General features: G+C 37.8%; 1 pseudogene; it reads right to left on the bottom strand.

The window, feature by feature from the left end:
- Positions 1 to 2,023: 2,023 nt before the first annotated feature.
- On the bottom strand, positions 2,024 to 21,631 carry LOC123462313 (annotated as a pseudogene).
- Positions 21,632 to 22,317: the final 686 nt, after the last annotated feature.

The following is a 22,317-nucleotide window of genomic DNA, read 5'->3' on the forward strand; positions in this document are numbered from 1 at the left end:
CAATCAGCAAGCAGCAGCCAGGTGGGAGGGGAGGGGAATATTTTTCTTACCAGAGCTTCTTTAGATAAAGCCTCCCCACTCTCACTCTAGGGGAAAGGCTTACCCTGGGGGAAGGATTCCTCCTTTAGTTAATCCTTCCTGGGAGCAACCTCAGAGACCCACTTATGAGCAATGTCTGTGGATTCCTAAACAGATCAAATTGAGACAAACTTAATCATCACAGAAACATTAGGGTCAAACTAGCCTTATTTGCAGATACATGATCCTATACTTAAGTGTCCTGAAAAACTCTACCATAAAACTTTTAAAGGTAATAAGTTCCTTTAGAGAAGTGGCAGTATGCAAAATCAACACACACACACACACACACACACACACAGAGAGAGAGAGAGAGAGAGAGAGAGAGAGAGAGAGAGAGAGAGAGAGATTTTTTTTTACCATTTCTATTCACTATGTATTTAATAGGAAAAATACCATAATGCATCTATCACTATACTTCTAAACCATACACCTTCTAAGGTTGCAGAGAATCATAGACCTTCAGGTACACATTTTTTATATATTTAAATGAATAAAAAAAAGCTTATGAAACAATATCTATTTATAAATACCCCTTGTATGTCAATATCCATAAATCTATGTCATGGCTCTCTGTTCTTTGCAGGGTATTCTACAGCATGGATTTAGCACCATGTATTCCTTTTGGAGTAGATATTTACCTAGTTTAAAATGTTTTTTTTTTTTTTTGATGGGGCGGGGCATGTTTATTATGATAGGAAAGACTACTCCCTAGGATTTTTGACAAACAAGAACATTTTCCTAGGAGAACAAGACACTAGGATACAAAATTACAAGTGTTTTAACTCCAGGTCTGTCCCCAGCTCCCCCAAAGAGCAAGTGGAAAGACAATTGAAGCAAACAGACAATTCTGTAAAACTAGACTTAGAAACCCTACAAATCTGATTAAAATCTAAAACTTGTTTTGCTTTAAAAAAATTAATATATCAAAAGGCCTGCTTTAGTGACATGCTAAATCCCACCAGAAACTAACCCTGACACCACCTTGTCAATAACAAAGTTGACCAGCCAACTCATACTTCTAAACCCACGTGTGGACAAGTGTGTGTGTGTCTTCTAGAGTTAGACATGGGGCTCAGAGACTGCAAGTAATGTGTACCTATTGCCTGCAAAAAATGGGCAGGGAAATCCTGGTAAAATGAGGAACAGTCCCAAATAACCAATTTTTCTAGTACTATGCTCCCCACTGCTACTTCCTTTACTTACAAAGGGGACCCTTGAACCAAATAATTTACCTCACATTTGGCACCCAGTGACCAGGATGTTTGTTTTCTTTAGAAAATCACAAATATCCACAACCCTTATATAATTTTTTTGTTTTTACATTTAAATATAAAAATACTACTTTTGCTTTGTGTTATAAATGGAGGACCAAGCAGTAGAGAACTTTTCTTCTCTTAAGGTAGGACAGCCATCTGTTGTCGCTGAGCTGCTGTTTGTGAAGGGTGTGGGTGGCTCCAAGCAAGAGAAACACAAGAGGTAAACTAACTCCCAGTTCTTGCTCTTCTCCTAAATACCACTAGTGATAGTTGGTTTAATCTTAAGAATTGAAGTTTCCCACCAACACATGCCATCCTAAGTAGTCAGGCCTGCCCTTTCAGCTGTCCTTTAGAGAAAGTTCTCCCCTCCTTCAAACACTGCTTTGTGTGGAAGTGACATCTACCAGACAAGATCACCTCCAGAGAGAAGCAGTCACCACCTTTCCCTGCGCCCACCCACACATTAGAAAGGAAGAAAATGGGGGCTGGGTACATGGAGATTAAGAACTTGACCCCTCTATCCTGACCAAGAAAAGCAAGGTTCACTGGGCATGAGGAATAAAAAGACCTTGAAATTCCACTTTTGCATAATGAGGATAATTAAGACAACTGGGAGAGGGACAGTTGCAGTGGGATGAAGAGCTGGGAAGGGCTCAGTCGCTGGAAGCATCATCCCCTTACTTTTTCTACTTAAATAGCTCGTGGCCAGGCTTGTTGAGAAGACATGTACGGATGATGCCTTCTATCACAGCAAAGGGGTCGAAATTGGTAGAAGGTCTTCGAAATAACCCCTCTTCTCCTGGCTGACAGACCGGGGAATGTGGATGCTAGCGCTGTGGTTGGCAACACCGGCGGAAAAGTCGTTGATGTTGGAGGTCTCGTGGAAGCCAGTCAGGCGCTGGGCATTGTCCAGGCCTCCCTTGGGATCGTAGGCACGGATGTCGTACTGGTGCCGCTTGCTGAGTTTCTCCATGGCCTCCTCAATGTACTTCAGGCCATTCTCCTCCTGCATAGCCTTCATGCTGAAGTCTGTAGGGCAGCCCATGCCTTTCCAGTCCCCAGGAATGGGCTCAGAACCAAAGGTTGCTATCTGGCCCAAGTCTTGACATACACAATGTAAGATCAAGCGGGCCACCCACAGGTGATCTCCCATGCAGATTCCTTCACAGCACCCAATCTGGAATTCCCACTGGGCAGGCATGACCTCGGCATTTGTTCCTGTGATCTTGACTCCAGCATACAAGCAGGCCCAGTAGAGAGCCTCCACCATGTCTCTGCCATAGGCTTTGTTGTCTCCCACACCACAGTAATGCGGGTCTTCAAGGAACAAGAAAAAAAATCCAAAAGTTCATTTGGAATCACAAGAAACTTAGAATATCTAAAATAATACTAAGCAACAAAAATGAGGTGGTGGTATCACTATACCTGATTTTAACCTATACTACAGAGCCATAGTAACAAAAACAGCATGGTTCTGGCACAAAAGCAGACATGTAGATCAATGGAACAGAATAGAGGATCCAGATGTAAGTCCAGGTAGCTGTAGCCACCTGATATTCAATAAAAATGCCAAAAATACTCATTGGAGAGAAGACAGCCTCTTCAGCAAATGGTGCTGGGAAAACTGGATATTTATCAGTAGAAAGATGAAAATATATTCTTCTCTCTTCCTGTGCAGAAGAATTAAGTCCAAATTTATTAAAGACCTTAACATCAGACCTAAAGCTCTGTAACTGCTAGAGGAAAAGATAGGGGAAACCCTTCAACATATTGGTCTAGACAAAGACTCTCTGAATACAACCCCAATTGCTCAAGCAATCTAGCTACAGATTGACTGCTGGGACCGCATGAAATTACAAAGATTTTGTAAGCAAAGGACACTGTGAATAAAGCAAAGAGGCAACCTACAGATTGGGACAAAATCTTTGCAAGCTATACATCTGATAGAGGATTTATATCTAGGATATACAAAGAACCCAAAAAATAAAATAATAAGAAATCAAACAAGCCAATTAAAAATGGGATATGGAACTAAATAGAGAGTTGTCCAAAGAAGAAACACGAATGGCATATAAGCATCTAAAATATGTTCTACTTACCTAGTCATCAGGGAAATGTAGATTAAAACTACATTGAGAATCCATCTCACTCCTATCAGATTGGCTACCATCATGAAGACAAATGACCATAAAAGCTGGCAGGGATGTAGAAAAAGAGGAACCCTTCTACACTGTTAGGGGGAATGCAATCTGGTCCAGCCATTGTGAAAATCAGTATGGAGGTCCCTAAGAAAGCTAAAAATTGATCTCCCATAGGACCCAGCTACAGCACTCCTAGGCATATATCCTAAGGACTCTTCTCATTTCCTTAGAAGTACATCCTCTACCATGTTTATTGCTCCTCAATTCACAATAGCTGGGAAACAGAACCAGCCTAGATGTCCCTCAACTGATGAGTGGATAATGAAGATATGGCACATTTATACAATGGAGTTCTACTCAGCAGTAAAGAAAAATGAAGTTATGAAATTTGCAGAAAAATGGATAGATCTGGAAAGTATTATACTAAGTGAGGTAACCCAGCCCCAGAAAGCCAAGCGCCACATGTTCTCTCTCATATGTGGATCCTAGCTACAAGTGACTGGGCTTCTGTGTGAGAAGAAAAAAAGTCAGTAGCAGAGGCCAGTAAGCTAGAAAAGAGATAGAAAGGGGAGAGAAAGGAAGGGAGGGGGGTACTTAATAGGATGGTATTGTATAAATGTAAGTAGAAGAATAGATTAATGGGGGGGTGAAAAGCCCCAAAATGAGGTCTGGGGAAGAGATTGAGTAAAGGAAAGGTAGAGGGACAGCTAATCAAAATCTAAGAGGATATTAATAAAACATATGTAATCCAACTTTTTTGGACAATGGAACACTCAGGAGGCATAGATTGTTGCTAGAAAATTTTCAGTGCCAGTGATGGGATATCTTCCAGGGAGTTTTGGCCAGGGAGATCCCTGATGTCCCCAAAACATTATAGGCCATTGCTGAGGCCCTTGGTTTCCTACTAAGAATAGATGGTAAGACCCTATTGCTGAACACTCCATATACTTGGGCTGCAAGGCCACTGAGAAATCTTGCTGGAACTGAGCTAATAATCTCCTCCATGTAGACCAGCAGATAGAAAGCTGGAAGAAGCCATTCTGCATGTAGTTCAATGGGAGAAAGAGAAATCACCAGTGAAGATACTCAACAGTGGACACTGCAAGCCTTATAATTGGCCAGCCAGGCCAAAGGAGCCAATGGGTGCAATAGTGGCACATCTGTTATGGGGGAATCCAACTGCCCTCTAATTGGACTGGAGGCCCGCTCCATGGGAAGGGAATACATCCCTGATACTGAAAACTTAAAACAGTGGTAGTCATAAACCCTAGGGGTGTAACATCTCCTGTTTTCTGGCCAAATATACATACTGTGCTTATCAAGCTGCCCAGTAAGCACTTCTGTTAATGTTCACACACTTATATTAATACTACTTTCACTTTTGTTTGATAATCTTCACTTTTCAGATGACAGTGACCTTGGGCTGACTCAGAAGGTATTATGGTAATGGAAAGAAATGACTGTAGTGCTCAGTACTGCACTATCTGTATCACACCTTCCAAGGCTCTAATGCGAAAGAGGTGGCAGAATGAATGTAGTAGCCAAAGGAAGGGCAGGAATCTATACAACATGCTCCCTCCAGACACAAAATGGCCTGGATAGCCATGGCCTCACAGTGCCTGAAATTACCTGCATAAGACCATCATAGGAGGAGGAAAAGATCAAGACATCAAAAGTAAAAGAGAGACTGATTGAGATGGGGAGGGTTATGATGGAGAGTTGAGTTTCAAAGGGGTAAGTGGGGGGAAGGATGGTATCACCATTGTTTTTTTTTTTTTTTTTTATAATCATGGAACTTGTTAATAAAAATTCAAAAAAATTTAAAAGCCAAAATCTATATATGGAAATCCCTGATTATACTGTTAACAATGTCTCATGAATTCTAAAATATTTTGCTACAAACTTGTAGTACATCTGGAAGGAGATTCAAATTTTTCTTAAAGATATAAGATATTTCTAATAATTATAAAAAGTCTCACAGGTGGGCTGGAGAGATGGCTTAGTGGTTAAGCGCTTGCCTGTGAAGCCTAAGGACCCCGGTTCGAGGCTCGGATCCCCAGGTCCCACGTTAGCCAGATGCACAAGGGGGGCGCATGCATCTGGAGTTCGTTTGCAGAGGCTGGAAGCCCTGGCACGCCCATTCTCTCTCTCTTCCTCTATCTGTCTTTCTCTCTGTGTCTGTCACTCTCAAATAAATAAATAAATAAATAAATAAATAAATAAATAAATAAATAAAAATTAAGCAAAAAAAGTCTCACAGGTGCTTAAGAGCAATTATTTGACCTTGTCTATTAATACTCAGCTCATTAAAAGATTTTTGTGCCATAGAATGAAATAGCATTGTATGACATTTCCTAGGGAGATGTGAACATCTATTTTCTCCAGAGAAGGTACCAATGACAGTCCAAACAAACGATTTCACCCATTTCTAAGTAAGAGGACCAGTGAGTTTATTGTGGATACTTATCTGAGTTTTGGGGAGGGGTTACTTACATGGATGACTCAAAGGCAGCCATCAATGCCAAGCTCAGCAAGCAAAACTGATGACTCATACGAGCTGCAAACCTACAGCTCCCGAACAGGACACAGGGAGCCCAGCCATTGGTGTTGAAGGAAGTTCTTTCCTTGGTATTGGTACAAACTGCTAGTATAACCTTAAGGAGGGGGATGGGAAATGTGTAAGTTCTAGGAGACTCCTGATACTTGTGGCTTTTGTTTACTTTTGAATTTCATGAGTGTACCTTCTCCTTCCAGGACAGAATAGTCCATTTTAGAGGAAGAAGACAAAGAGCAGAAATGAAGCAAGAGGAGACAAAAGTCTATGGGAATGATACTCTGATTGCAGAAAAATTTTGCAGAAATGCACAAAGTGGAGAGGAAAACAGGGAAGAAAAAGGAGAAAAAAATGATGGCTCTCCACCTTCCATTTTTGTTAAAATGGAATAAATCTCTTCAGATATGATTACATATGCATTCAAAACATATGAGATCTTGATATTAAAAAGTTGCTGCTGAGGCAAAATCTTGCATGACAGTTAAAAGAAAATAAGAAAGAAAGGAAGAAAGAAAGAAAGAGAAAGAAAAGGCAAAAGTCCTGCTGGTAGAGGTAAACCACTTGGTACTATTTCTTTTTTTAGCTTGGGCCACTTTACTGATATATATAAAGAAGAGCAGTGCAGGGCTGGAGAGGTGGCTTAGCGGCCCGCTTGCCTGTGAAGCCTAAGGACCCCGGTTCGAGGCTCGGTTCCCCAGGTCCCACGTTACCCAGATGCACAAGGGGGCGCACGCATCTGGAGTTCATTTGCAGTGGCTGGAAGCCCTGGCACGCCCATTCTCTCTCTATCTGTCTCTCTCTCTCTGTCACTCTCAAATAAATAAATAAAAATGAACAAAAGAAATTAAAAAAAAAAAAAGAAGAGCAGTGCATAGTTTAAAGTTCTGGCAACCATTCTTTTCTTCTTTCTTTTTTTTCTTTACACATTAGCAGGATAATATGAATAGAACTGATACATATGAATTTGAAGAAGTAAGACATGATGTTATAGTAAGCTGTAAGCATGTACATTCGTTCCTTGGCTACAAGCTAATTTTCTTGGTGAATTTTGAACAAACATTGCTTTTAAAACTCTTTTATTTGACTTCCCTGTAAGATGGTGGCTTAGGAGCCATGCCAAACCAGCCTAGGAGAGGATTTAAGCAAAACCACAGCAAAATAGACATTTATTCTAAAAAGTGAAAGAATATAGGTTATTCTTAGACACAGTACAGAAGAAGGAGAGACTAAGGTCCACCAGAAAGGAGGAGAATGGCCTGAATCCCACTGAGGCACTTGCAGCCCACAGTGCTGCAAGATCTGTGCACCCACCCATCACAGATCCACCAGTCACAAGCAGTATATAGGCCTGCATTGGAAAAGCTAATCTCTCTTTCTCTGTCAGGGCAGGACACAGGTTACATATTCTTGTATGGCTTTACTATTTTCAAATAAACTGTATTTCCAGGTTGAATATTGTTGCGTTTGATGCTTTAAGAGTTATAGGACCTTTGTCTTTTGCTTCTGTCATTAGTTGGGGGCAGGGTCTGATTCAAATTCAGGCTGACCTGGAATCCAATTCAGAACAGAAATCTCTACTGTCCAGATGACAAGATTAAGGGTATAGAGCAGCCCACACCCTTAGGGATTTTGGCTTTATAAGACAGTCTTTATTTTAATCACCACACTTCTATACTCTGCTGGTTTTTATTGAATGTGTATATTGCTCAGTTGAAATTTAGAATTTGCCAGTAAATTGTTCCACCCAATCCACTACTATGCTTGCTTAGCAAGTAAACTCAACACCTGGGATTACTTCTGTGGTTGGATTTGGGTATAAGAGCTACAATTGGCACCTTAAACTCATATCCTAAAAGTATTCAAAGGTAGGTCACCACATCTAAGAACACTGCAGATAAGGAGAAAATGCAAGCATCAAGTCAATTCAGGATGCAAAAGTCACTACATTATAATACAAGAAACACAAAGAATCAAGACAATACAACCCCACCAAAAATTATAAATCCATCAGAAATGATCACCAATGAAACTGTTTTAGATGAAATGTCTGACAAAGATTAAAACAAAATGATTCTATCTATACTCAAAGAAATCAAAGAAGAAATGAAAGGCATGAAAGAAGAACACAAAGGAATTAAAGAAGAAAACTAACTCCTGAAAGAGAACACAGGAAATGAGCTTAATGAAATAATGAGGTCATTGCAAGACATGAGTAAGGAAATAGAAATACAGAAGAGAAACCAGGTTGAAATTCTGGTTCTTAAGAGTACAGTCAATCAAATTAAAAACAAACAAACAAGCAAACTCTGGGAAGTTTCACAAGTAGAATGGATGCAGGAGAGAACAGAATATCTAAACTAGAACACCAGGTAGCAGATGCAAAACAGTCCAACAGAGAGAAAGACAAGCTAATAGGAAGGCATGAATGGGAATTTCAAGATATCTGAGATACTATAAAATGATCAAACATAAAAATTCAGGGTAGATTAGAAAGAGAAAAATTTCAATCCGGAGGCTTAATAGGCATTTTCAACAAAATCATAGAAGAAAAATATTCCCCAAATTGGGAAGTAAATGGCAATGCAGATAAAAGAAACTTTTTGAACACCAAACAGACAATACCTGGAAAGAACCTCTTCTCATCATGTTATCATTAAACTACTAAACATGCAAATCAAAAAAATATATTGAAAACAGTTAGAAAAAGCAAGTCACCTACAAAGGCAAGCCCTTCAGAATAAAACTAGTTTACTCAACACAAACTAAGTTCTGAAAGATAACAACTGTCAACCAAAATCAATTTATCCTGTGAAGTTATCTATGCAAATTGATGGAGAAATAAGGACATTCTACAACAAAAACAGGTTAAAGAAATTTATGACAAACAAACCAGCTCTACAGAAAATACTTGAAGGAATCCTTCATGATGAAGAGAAAGCAAAACACAGACAGGATGAATTAGGAAACAATAAACCACACTCAAAGAACAGTTAAATCAAGCAAGTAAAGGGAAAACAGGAAACACTACAAAATAAGAAGAATGGTGAAAATAATACACATCTTTCCATAATAACTCTTAGTATCAGTAGCCTCAATGCCTGAACCAAAAGGCACTGGCTTGCATACTGGATTACAAGGCAGGATCCTGCCATGTGTTGCCTCCAGGATACACATCTCCAATAAAAGTTAAACAATTTCTTAAGATGAAAGTATGGAAACTGGTATTCCAAGCAAATGGGCCTAGGAAACAAATAGGGATTGCAATCCTAATATCTGACAGGATAGACTTCCAACCAATATTAGAGTGGAAAGATAAAGAAGGTCATTTTATATTGATAAAAAAAGTTCCAACAAGAGGACATTACAATCCTAAACATATGTGCACGTAACATGGGGGCTCTCAATTAAATCAAACAAACACTATTATGATCACAGAAAGCACCAAACACAATTTTACTGTGTGAGTTCAAGACTCCACACTTGTCAATTGACAGGTCATCCTAGCAAAAAATAAACAGTGAGACATCTGGATTAAATGATGTCATGGAACAAATGGACCTAATAGATATCTACAGAAAATTCCATCCAAATGCTGCAGCATAAACATTTTTCTCAGTTGTACATGGAACATTCTCTAAAATAGACCATATATTAACACAAAAACACAAATCTCAACAAATTCAGGAAAATTAAAATAATCCCTTGTACTCTATCTGAACACAATGGGATTAAACTACAAATCATCAACAATAAAAACTGCAGAACATACAGAAATTTATGTACACTTAACAGTTCACTATTTAATGATGAATGGGTCATTGATGAAATAAAAAATGAAATTAATATATTCATAGAATCAAATGATGAGAATACAACATACCAAAACCTTTGGGACACAATGAAGGCAGTCCAAAATGGGAAATATATAGTCCTAAGTATCTATATTAAAAATCCTTCTGTGAATCCAGAATCACCTGATACCAAAACCAAACAAAGACAGAATAAGAAAAGAAAAGTACAGACCAGTCTCCATCATGAACACAGATGCAAATATTCTGAACAAAATCCTGGCAAACAGAATACAAGCATATACCAGAATAATTATTTACCCCAACCAAGTTGGCTTTACCCCAGGGATACAGAATGGTTCAACTTATGCAATTTGATAAATGTAATACATCATATAAATGGACAAAACCAACATTCCTTCATGGTAAAAGTATTACAGAAACTGGGAATAGAAGGAACATTTCTCCAAATATTAAAAGCTAATTATGACAAACATTCAGACATCATAATAATAAATGGGGGAAAACTTGAAGCTTTTCCAATAAAATTCAGGAACAAAACAAGGGTGTCCACTGTCCCCACTTTTATTTAATATAGTACTGGAAGTGTTAGCTATAGCAATAAGGCAAGAGATACTGTTGGTAGGAATGTAATCTGGTATAGCCATTATGGAAATCAGTGTGGAGGTTCTTGAGACAGCTAAAATCAGATTAACCATATAATTCAGCTATAGAACTCCTAAGCATATAGCCTAATGACTCTTCTCATTACCTTAGAGATACTTTCACAATCATGTTTATTGTTGCTCTATTCACAATAGCTACGAAATGGAACCAGCCTAGATGTCCTTCCACTGATGAATATATAGTAAATATGTTGTACATTTACACAGGAGGTCTTTTCAGCAGTAAGGAAAATGAAATTATTAAGTTTGCAGGGAAATTGATGGAACTGCAAAGGATTATAGAGTGAGGTAACCCAGGCCCAGAAAACCAAATGTCACATGTTCTCTCTCATATGAGGATCCTACCTACAAATGTACAGACTTGTGTGTGAGCTGGAACCAAAAATTGGTAGCAGAGACAAGTAAGCTAGAAATACCCTATAAAGGAGGAAGGAGAAGGAAGAAATTAAGGGGATTGAGTAAAAAAAAAAAAAAAAAATGGGGGGGGATGGAGGGTCAACCAAAATTCAAGATATTATGGATAAGACATATGAAAACCTACTTTTTTGGCTAATGGCACAGTCAGAAGCCATAATTTGTTTTGGAAAAATTTAAGTGTCAGGCATGGCATACCTTCCAGTGAGTTGTTGGCCAGGGAGGCCGCTGTTGCCTCCAAAACATTATAGGCTATTGATAAGGCCCTTGGTTTCCCTTGAGAAGCACACAGTAAGAATCTGTTGCTGAAGATTTCACATGCCTGAGCAGCAAAGTCACTGAGAAACCAAGCTATTGTTGAGAAGAAAACTTTCTCCCTTTAGACCAAGTAAAAGGCAGAAAAAGCTGTACTTTTGCCCAGCTCCTTCCTGGGCAGGTAGTGCTGAGGGAAGGACCAGGCCTGCTGGTTCCTCCCTAGGGGTTGAGAGGGAAGATGAGCATATGATGACTCAGAAAACTCTCCTGGCCACTGGAGAAAAGCCACACTGAGTGGGGAGCTTTTTCAAAGCAGGAACTCACAGAAAAACCACTTTATAGCTATGAGCAGTTCCCTATATCATGTTGGGGATGAAGGCAGGGATTTTAGGATGGTGGGGAGAGGTAAGGGCCAATAGTAAACTGTAACTATTGAAATGGTAATTACAATTCCTGATCAGAAGTAGCAGGCCAGAAGCCATTAGGTGTCTTGCTGAGTCATAGGTGGCCACAGACAGGTCACCAAACTTTAGCTAGGCTCAGGAAGTTCAACTAGGCCTTACACCTGGGCCTTTCAGAGCCCAACATCTCTCCCTTTTGTTTTTGTAAGAGCATTAGTCAAGATGGCCCCTGTCTTAGGTTGTCCCCCTCTGGGATTTTACCCGTCACTGGGTACCAGGTGTTTAGCTCACTAAGAACCCACTCCATGGTCCTTGGGGATCCTACCCATCACTGGTCACATGGAGGGCAGAGGAAGTGGCAGTGGGTTATCTGAGTAACTTAATTCCTGAGTTGCTAGTCTGCGATAATGTATCCTGACCAGATGAAGTTTTATTGTCTCTAGCTGCTGGTGAATAAATTGTGTAATTTTGTTAATTACAAAATGCTCGATAGTGAGGAGAAGGAGGAGGGGAAGAAGAAGGAGGGGGAGGGGTCTAGGTAGAGGGAGAAGGTAGGGTAAGAAATCATGTAAGCCTGTCCACAGCGGGTTTTTCTGGGGTCCCGTTGCCTCCTCTCCAAGTCTTCCTGGAGCCTCTTAATCTTGTCCTGGACGAATCCCGATTTATTGGTGTAAAAGTGGCATTTTTCCTGTAAAAACAAACATACTCCTCCCTTTTTGGCAGTTAGTAGGACTAGTCCTCTCCTTTTTTGTAGGACTACTTCAGCCAGTGAATCTAGCTTTCAGGAATGATATCTACATCTGGGATTAAGGTGGCTGGGGTACAAGGTCCGCCCAGTTGGTGGGCAGAAAGTCATAGGCTATCCCACCTCCACAAACATAAACCATTCCAGAAGGTGGGCAGCATTGAGCACTGGGCTCAGTTGTGTTAAAAGAACAGAAGGAAGGATGAATGTATCCCACATCTATACTGGAATTATTAGGGGAAGACGGGGCCCAAATGCCCAGAGGAAACATTGCAAAAATCTGGATGGGGTTGGGAAAGGTGGCTGAGCTGTTTTTTAAGGTCGCAATGTCAACTGCACTGCAAGCAGCCGGTGAGGCCCAGATATTTTAGGTCTCTCACTGGTTCAGAAATGTTGTTTTTTTTTTCTTTTCTTTTTACAAAGTTTTTCCATGGACAAAAGTTCCCTCAAATTTACACAATTTTCTATTAAAAAATTCCTTTCTGTTACAGAGTTTTTGTACTTTAATTACTTCTCAGTATAAAAGATTATCCCAAGTTTGGGAAACAAATAAACCCTTTGATCTTAGTAATATAAACACAAATATTAAGGAATGGCCAGCTCTTATCAGTAACACTAAATGTGAATAAACTTGTTTACATGTAGGTGTTAAAGTCTTGCTGTCAAATGGCCCAAAGCTATGGATACAAGGCCAGCCAAATGGCTTTAGACAATTTTTTACTTTTAATGAACTGGGCCCCTCTAGGCCTTGGTGCAGAAAGTCTGTGTTTGTCTTAGGTTGTTCTCTATGATATTTAGGCCTACCCGGTACATGACTTCCATCATTCATGCCCTATCTTAGATTGACCTAACTTGAGAGAATCTTACCCATCTTTGACTACCACCTTCTGCAGGGGCTTTAGGATAATGTCTCAGAAATCCAGGGTTGGGTCACAGCTGTATCCCATGTATTTCTGTACAGATATCAATAAAGGGTCTTAAAAGGCATTTAACAAGTATGGGCAGCAGACACAGAATAAGCAAAAGACAAGCACCTGTAGCAGCAAAACTTCCTATCCAAGAAGTGAGAGAATTCCATCCAGGCAAGGCAGAATTAAAAGCAGATATTAAGTTATAAACAGCTTTAGTTGCATCAAAAGTAAGATGATTATTTTGTAAAGATAAAATATCTGAATGTAACTGAATCAGATCTAAGGAAATATTGTTGTGCCAAATATCTCTTAAATGCATTTTCACAACACTGATGACTGTTATTATATTTTTTAGAAGTAACACAAATCCATCGAAAATCTACATGACACTCCAAACAAGTTTTAACTTTTAACCTTAGTATACAGAGCATCTAACAGGTGAAACTATATCTAGGGTAAGGATCGAGCCCAAGATCTTAAAGGGAGGTACAGTTTGAATTTTCTTTGGAGCTACTTTAAAGCTGTGAGTATGACTAATGGAGAGAGGGAGAGTTATGATAGAGAGCAGGGGTGTGAAGGGGAAAGTGTGGGAAGGGATGGAAATATCATGGTTTATTTTCTATAAGTATAGAAGTTGTCAATAAAAATAATATTTAAAAAATCTGCTATTCCTTTGCTTCTAAAACACAAAACACTGAACTTTTATTATATCACATGACTCTCCTGACTATTTAATGGAACTTAAAGGTTACAGTTAATTTCCATTTATACTTGACCATAAAATAAAACCATATATACATATATATATGTGTATGTATGAATGTGCATATATATATATATATACACACACACACACATATATATATGGCAAATAATTATTCTGGTATATTCTTGTATTCTGTTTTCTAGGATTTTGTTCAGAATTTTTGCATATGCATTCATGATGGAGATTGGTCTGTAATTTTCTTTTCTTATTCTGTCTTTGTCTGGTTTTAAAGTCATGATAATGCTGGATTCACAGAATGAGTTTTGTAGATTTCCTTTCTTTTCTACTTTTGGGAAAAGTTTGAGAAGCAGTGGTATTAGTTCTTCCCTGAACTAAATTAGATATATATTCCATAATAACTTTAATTTCCTCTTTCCCTTTCTGTATACACACACACACACACACACACACACACACTTTTGTGAGGAATGTAACATCCCTCAGATGTTACAAAGCTAATTGCATAAGAGGAGTGCTCAGGACCCATGTCCAGAAGCCAGAATGTACACATAATTCAATAACATTACAATAAAATCACTGTTGTGCTCAGCTTCTCCATCTTCCTCAGCTCTATTACTGTGATTATTTGTACTAGTGGATACTAGTTCATCTCTAAACCTAGTATTTGTCTTATATTGCAACACCACATTGAGAAACATCATTGACTCTCAATGGCTATGGAACTATCCCTGTCACTAAATCCAAAATTATGATGCTTAACTGGCAAAGATTTCACCATATCCCAAATTATTCATTTCTTTCAGCTATCTTACTATATTGTCACAAATTATATGCACCCTTTAAATGCTCATTTTCTGGATATGAATTTTGAAGTCATTCTTTTCTCTTCATTCTTCACAATAAAATTTTAGCTATTATGCAGTTCACTTCTAATTAAAAAATATGTTTTTATTTATTTACAAACAGAGACAGAGAGGAGAAAGAGAAGAGAGAATAAGGGAGAGAGAGAGGGGGGAGAGAGGGGGGCGTGTGTGCCAGGGCCTGCAGCTACTGGTAATGAACTGTAGATGCATGTGCCACCTTGTGCATCTAGCTTTATATGGATCCTGGGGAAACAAGCCAGAGTCAATAGACTTTACAAGCAAGCTACTGGTGAGTCTTCCCTCTAAGCCCCACTTCTCATTATAAACTCAGTTGTATTTTCCTCTACATATCTATTTTTACTTTCAAAATTTTACCTAAATATTCCTCCTGTACTTTTTCATTAGAATTATTTTTTTTCCTCTCTCCATTTATTTTTATTTTTTTTATTAGCTTTGTATTCAGCAAATACAGAATGCCAGTTAGCCTTTTGATTCTGAATTGCTCCTTGGTCCTTGTTTTTTAAATCTCTCAATACTTCTGAAATAATATGAAAGTCATATCATCCTAATGTCCTATAGAATATTACAATTTTCTATTTTATCAATACCCTTAACCTCTGTGGCATCCCCAAATTTGAAGACTTGATTACAAGTTAGTGCTATTGTTTGGGAAATTTGTGTATTTGGGGGAGGTAGGGCTTTGCTGGCAAAAGGTGTAACGAGGGGTGCTTAAGATGTCGTGGTTTAGCACCCCCTTTGTGCTCTGTTTCTGCCATGCTTTTCACACTGTGGTCAAAACTTTCCATGGAAACTGGAGACTGATATAAGCCCTTTCTTTTCACAAGCTAATTTCAGTGGAGCATTCTTTTTTATCCGAAAAATGAGAAAGTAAATGCTACAGTTTCCCAGCAATATAATTTATAGTAATTTGACATGAAGATTTCTTATTGCCAGAAGCTTAGAGTTGTTTTGACGTACCATTATTCTAAGAGGAAGTGAAGACTTCCTGCTAAGTTTGGTCTTTTCTCCAATACAGAAAGATGGCTTGCCCCTGCCTCTGGTTATTTCAGAGAAAACAGTAAAGATATTCCAGAAAGCTATATGTTTCCATCAGAGACTTAAACTTGAATTATTCATATTCTCTCTCTAACTCTCTTTCTGTCATTTACTTATTACCATCCTAAATTCTACATTTTGTTTGTTTTTTTGTTCAGGTAGGGTATCACTCTAGCCCAGGATGGCCTAGAATTCACTATGTAGTCTCAAAGTGGGGTCGAACTCAAGGAGATCCTCCTACCTCTGCCTCCCAAGTTCTGGTATTAATGGCATGTACCACCATGCTTGGCTGCTAAATTCTACTTTTTCTTCCCATGAGTAACACACTCACAACTTAAATATTGACAGAAAGTAATGCAACTTCAACTTTATTGGTTTATTTTAACTTTTTCTCACTGTGCAAATTCTATTGCAACTCTCTTGGTTTATTGTGTTCCTGGCCATTCATAGAACTTATTTTATCAAAAATATTTCATATATGAAATTTCAATATTCAGGAGAGCACTAATTAGGAATAATGTGAAATTCTTTCAAGTCTTTGCTCTATTACTACTTCTATGTATGGTCTTATTCCTATCGAAAGATTCCATGACTTCTGATTTTTCATGCCTCTACTTTCCTGACAGGTTTTCTTCTCTCTGCTTAAAAATTGACCATTTTAAGTAAAATTCTAGGTCACTCTGCTCATTGTTGTGCTTACCTTTTGTTGCTGGGACCAAACACCAGAAGAAAAGCAACTGGTAGGAAGCAACAGTTTATTTTGTCATATTGTCTCTAGAAGAATCTTCATGATGGCAAGGACAGAATGATAGAGCAGAAGCTAGACATCACCTCTGCCACACCATGTAAAAAGAACAGAAAGACTGACCTCAACAATGGCAAGGGGGACTTGGCTACAAAACCCCCTAAGCTTGTTCCCAGCAACACATCTCTTCCGGGAAGGCTCCACATAATCAAATGCTACCAGGTGGGGACCAATCATTCCAAACAGATTTGTTTACACACACACACACAAAAAAAAAAAAAAAAAAAAAAAAAAAATTGGAGAACATTTAATTCAAACTACCACATTCAGTGTTTTCATATTGTATCTTATCTGAAGACAGTCTATGATTTTGTCTCCCTAACAAGTCTTTTTTGTGTCTTGATATCAGAATGACATCTGATTAAACCACACATTTGTTTAGACTGTTACATTCTGAGCCTCATCTGGTTAATATTAATTACTTGCATACTGTCTTGATCATCTGTTAGTCTTCTCACTCCTCACATAGGTCATTCCAACTGGCTGTCAGATTCATTACCTCCACCCTGTCAACACCACTGCTGCTTCAACAGGCCAATGCAATTGGAAATGCTGTACCTCAACTTCCTTTCCTAATTTCTTCAAATAGAAGACAAAAGCAACAGAACTGTAACTGTACTCATTTTCACATTTTTTTTTTCCTTCCAGGAAAGGATGAGCTATGCAGTTTCCTCTTCTTAGAATGGATTTGTTGACCCAGTGGCCTTGACCTCTGTGTTTCCATTCACTTCATAGTCTGCTTTCTGATCTCCGGAACAATTTTCACCTTCTGTTCAGACACTGTTGGCTCTGTTGTGATCCCTATTACAAAGTATACTTTTATTCCTCTTGTCAATTCTCACAGCTTTTACTTCCAAATGGTTAATTTCCTTTATCACTTCTACTTCCAATCAAGCTTCTGAAAGGAATATTCTGCACAATGTTTCTTTTAACTTGGCTACATGTCAGAATCATCTAATGGGTGGTTTTGGAACATTCTGACACCTGATATCTTATTTCAATTGGTGGAGAGTAGAGGACAGTCATTAGTATTTCTTTAAACTTTCATTGTGACTACAATGCATTACCAGAATGGGCGCGCCAGGGCTTCCAGCCTCTGCAAATGAACTCCAGACGCGTGTGCCCCCTTGTGCATCTGGCTAACGTGGGACCTGGGGAACCGAGCCTCGAACCAGGGTCCTTAGGCTTCACAGGCAAGCGCTTAACCGCTAAGCCATCTCTCCAGCCCCATTACCAGATTTTAAGACCACTGTTCTACAATGACCTCAAAATGATATTATTAAGTACTTAAACTCAACTATTTTCTACTTCTTTTAAAGCAATACCAGAAAGATATCAATGCATTCTTGATTTCTAGACAGGTATTTTTTTTTATTTTTCATATGAATTTTTTATACTGAGCTTCTGATACTAGAGACAGAAATTTGATATTGTCAAGTTGCTTGGTGTTAATTTATTTGAATGATGTGTATTAAAAAGTGATATGGTGGAGGCTGGGGAGATGACTCAGTGGCGAAAGGCACTTGATTTGCAAGCCTGCCCAACAGAACTCAGATCCTCAGCATCCATTAGCAGACAAAATACAGCACGTGTACATTATCCCAATACAACTATTGCATTGGGGGTCAGAATCAGGGATTATGGAATCTCACAGGCCAGGTTGTGTGGCTTTCTCAGTGGCAAAAACACAACTACAAGAGGTCCTGTCTCAAAGTGGAAACAGAAAACTGATCCTCCCGGGTTGTCGGCTAACCTTCAAACATGTACATGGCACATGTCCATACACTCATATACACATCAGACATATACATATATAACATGTGCTCATATACAAAAACAAAAATAAAAGAATGATATGGTGGTATTTCTTTAAATTTTGCATGTCTTTTTGCTTTCAAATTGAATCAGTACACAATGAGATTTGAGACCATAGTACTTACTTAAATTTATGTAGAATAATGGAATAACAAATGTGTAGAACATCTATTGTGAAAATACATGTGTGTGTAAACCAGTTTTAACTCCTTGTCATAAGTCACGAGCAAAGTTTTCTAAGACAATGAATTCCCCAAGAGAATTTAATTAAGTATTAAAAGACAAAAAGAGTACTCCTATACTAGAAGTTTGTCTGTCCTTTCTTAAACCTGAGATATTTTCAGATTGTTTGATGCCTTTTAAAAATATGTAAATTTAGAGTAATGACAGAATTATATTGCCCTCTTTGTTGTTAACATCAGTCATATATTTTTCTGAGTATGACATCTCTTTTGTTTTCTGGGAAAAAAATTGAACATGTGCTTTTAACATGGACTCTAATTATATATTATGCTTTGGAGTAATAAACTTATCCTGGTCTGATACAATTGCAGCTATAGTATTATATTGTGCTTTGCAATCAATGGAAGGAAGCAATGGATTTTTAATAAGAAATGTCTGAATATTTATATAAATATCAGGCTCCCTTGGTATCACTCATGTATACTATTTTATTTTCTTATTCCCTATAAACATATAAATAGTCAAAAAATGTATCAAAAGATGAAAAGATTCTTCTAGTCATCTGCTTTGAACAGGCCAAATCAAACCTGAGTTCACAATTTTCCTATAATTCTATATGTTTACCCTTTAAAATGTCTTTTAAATATGCTATTTTTCTTAATTTGAAGTTAATCACTTAAAATAGGTTCATTCCTTCCATTTCCTCAGGATCACAAAGTGAATGTCTGGGAGCTTGAGTTCTAATGAAGCAGCCATTCCAAACACGTACAGACAAAGCTGTGGTTTCCCTGGCAACCAGAACCATGAAAAGGTTCTTAGAATAGTTATTCCCACCCTTACGCATGAGTCTTTTTCATTTCAGTAAAGCTTCCTGTCAGAATGCATTCATCAATGTAATTTACCCACAGAGTTTGAGAGATTAAATTTCTTTCTTCACAAGAATGTAAAAGTAAAAAATAAAAACCTGCTATCCAAATCAACAGCCATACTAAAATTTTAGCTGTGGCATAAGGTGATGATTTAAAGGAACTGAAACATGCTATAAGATTTCTGAATTCAGCTGAAATCACTTTGAACTGAAATTAATTTTTATTTCATATTTACTGGGGTAAACAGACTGTGAGTGAGTGGAAGCAGGGACAGGTGCATTCACTCACCAGTGCTAAAATTATCCTTGATAGTACACCAGCAATTTTACTAGGTAATAAAAGTTCATAGAAAGCAAAATCCTTCTTGTATCAATGTATGCTATTCTTCATAAATATTAATTTTTTGTTATTGATGCCTGCCAAGAAAGAGGAATTCTACAAGTCCCATGCCCTTCTGTTGATGGAATTAAGTAGTAGATTACCAAAATTAGACACTTGCACCTAATTCCTATCTATCTATGTAATATGAAAAGACATGCATCATCTTATGTTACAAAGCATTTTGAACAAGGAGTGCAGGGACATTTGGAAACAAAATGCTTTCAACTGATAGAATTGCCCATACATAGAAAAAAATCACATTTCATTTGTCCTTCTTACCAGAAATCCAATCCTGGAGTTTAAAATACAACTACAAAATGTGACACAAAAGTAGACCCAGACACTTCAGCCTTTCTTAGGACTCTAGCACCCTGCTGATGAGATGATATAGGGGCCTTGTTTGCTGAGTTACCTGCTCTCCACACTGGGGATGCCTCTGTGCCTGTTTTTCAGTCAGCAGACAAAGTTTTCACATTGCCCTTGGCTATTTAAAAAAATTATCAAAATTGCTTTTACCACAGGTAGGTTATGTTTTAATGCAGAGAAAACTGCATCTTGCTTTAATTTTTAACCCATGGCACTCTTAGATTTATCATAACAGTTTGTACCCAAGAATACAATTGAAAATATAACATGTACTAACATCCACTCACCTCCACCCTCACCCCACCCCCACACATACTTCAAGGAAAAAAAGGTTAAAAAAAGTTTATATTGATAGAAAAAGCAAGTCATTTTCACCACTTCTTTCACCTGAAGATTGAAAAGGAAACTCATTTCAGGTGGTAACACAGTGAAGATTGCTCCAGACACAAGCTGAATCAAGTCTCCTGTTGGATTTTGTGGGTAGCATTTCTCCTGCCCCTGGTGAGATAATTCATTGCTCATAGTGGTGACATGTAAACTCAAATAACATTTGTCTCAAGATAGTTTTTGAAAACTAGGTCCCCATCTTATTATTTTCTGAAGGCACTACTGCCACAGCTTTTATTAAGCATTAAAAATATGAAATGTAATAAATGTGAAAAATATCACAATTTAGGATGAACAGATGAAACTGCACTCAGTAAATATTTGTCAATTAAATTACATTTTAACATTATGTGCAGGCTTCAGAAAGCACTAATCTGAAAACATATATACACTGGTTAAATCTGGCTCTTTTTGATTTGTCATTATTTCCAGTATAGTAAAGGTCAACATTATACAGAGAATGTATTTTAAAATATTACAGATATATTCTATTCTCACCAAGATATTATAATTTAGTTACCAATTTGACAAGGCAAACTAAAATTCCAGCATTTGCTTATGTATTTATTCTAATCCTTTTTGAAAATGTAGTCACAGTTTTATGCATACAAGAGAAAATAAAATTTGAGTGCTTGAATGAAATAAATTACTATAATATGTTGTTTTCTACAGTTAAACCTATAGTGCAAAAACTTCAGTTTAAAATGACTTATAAAACATCCAATTCCAGTTTTACTAGTATAGGTGCTCACTTCACAGTTGAGAAATATAATGCAAGTTGGAGTTGAGTGTGCTTCACTGTCTACAATTACAACATAAAGTTCTTCTTCCATGTCATGTTTCTTAAAAGCAAACTTAAAATAAGTTTCTTCCAAGCTTTCTAAATTATTCTTTTTCTGTAATGGCTGGTGGTATTGTCCCCCAGCAGAAATGTCTAAAAATGTCATATTGCACTTAATTTAATTATGATTTTTTTTTTGAGAAACATGGTTACATAGCTCTATCATTAACTGACTGAAAATCTGCACCATCTCCAGAGATATAGAAGGAAAAATCTAGGATGATTCCTTTTAAAGCTCGAGAAATGAGTGTAAGTGTTCATATTCTGCTACATTAACAGTTTGTTCCAGTACATTGATATTTTATGTGGAAGTCCTACTCTGCAATCAATATGCCTGATGGAAATTGAAAAGCCCATAATCTATCCTTCTCTGTTGGAATGTAAGACTATATTATTATTGAGAAGCTACAGGATACCAGGACCATTTTTTAAACCTGAGTGCTCATTACCTTAAATCTGCATATAAAACAGTTTTGCATTCGAACTAGGTAATACATAACAGACTATACTGCTGCACATATAAAAAAGAAAGTACTCCAAATGAAAACGACCTGTGGGCTTCCTTTGTAGAAGAAATTTATGCAGTTCCTGGCATTAGGGATTAATGATAACTAACAGGGAAAGAGAAGGAATGAGCATGAAAATACTATGCCCAACTTTCCTGACTACTTCCCAAGCCTACTGAAAAACTGAATTGTCTAAATCTCCAAATCTCCTTAAAGGGAAGAAGAATGTTTCCATCATTAATCAAATATGGTATTGGGAATTGCATGGGTTCTGTCACATTACTAT

The sequence above is a fragment of the Jaculus jaculus genome, chromosome 7 (assembly GCF_020740685.1).
Source record: "Jaculus jaculus isolate mJacJac1 chromosome 7, mJacJac1.mat.Y.cur, whole genome shotgun sequence".
NCBI lineage: Eukaryota > Metazoa > Chordata > Mammalia > Rodentia > Dipodidae > Jaculus > Jaculus jaculus.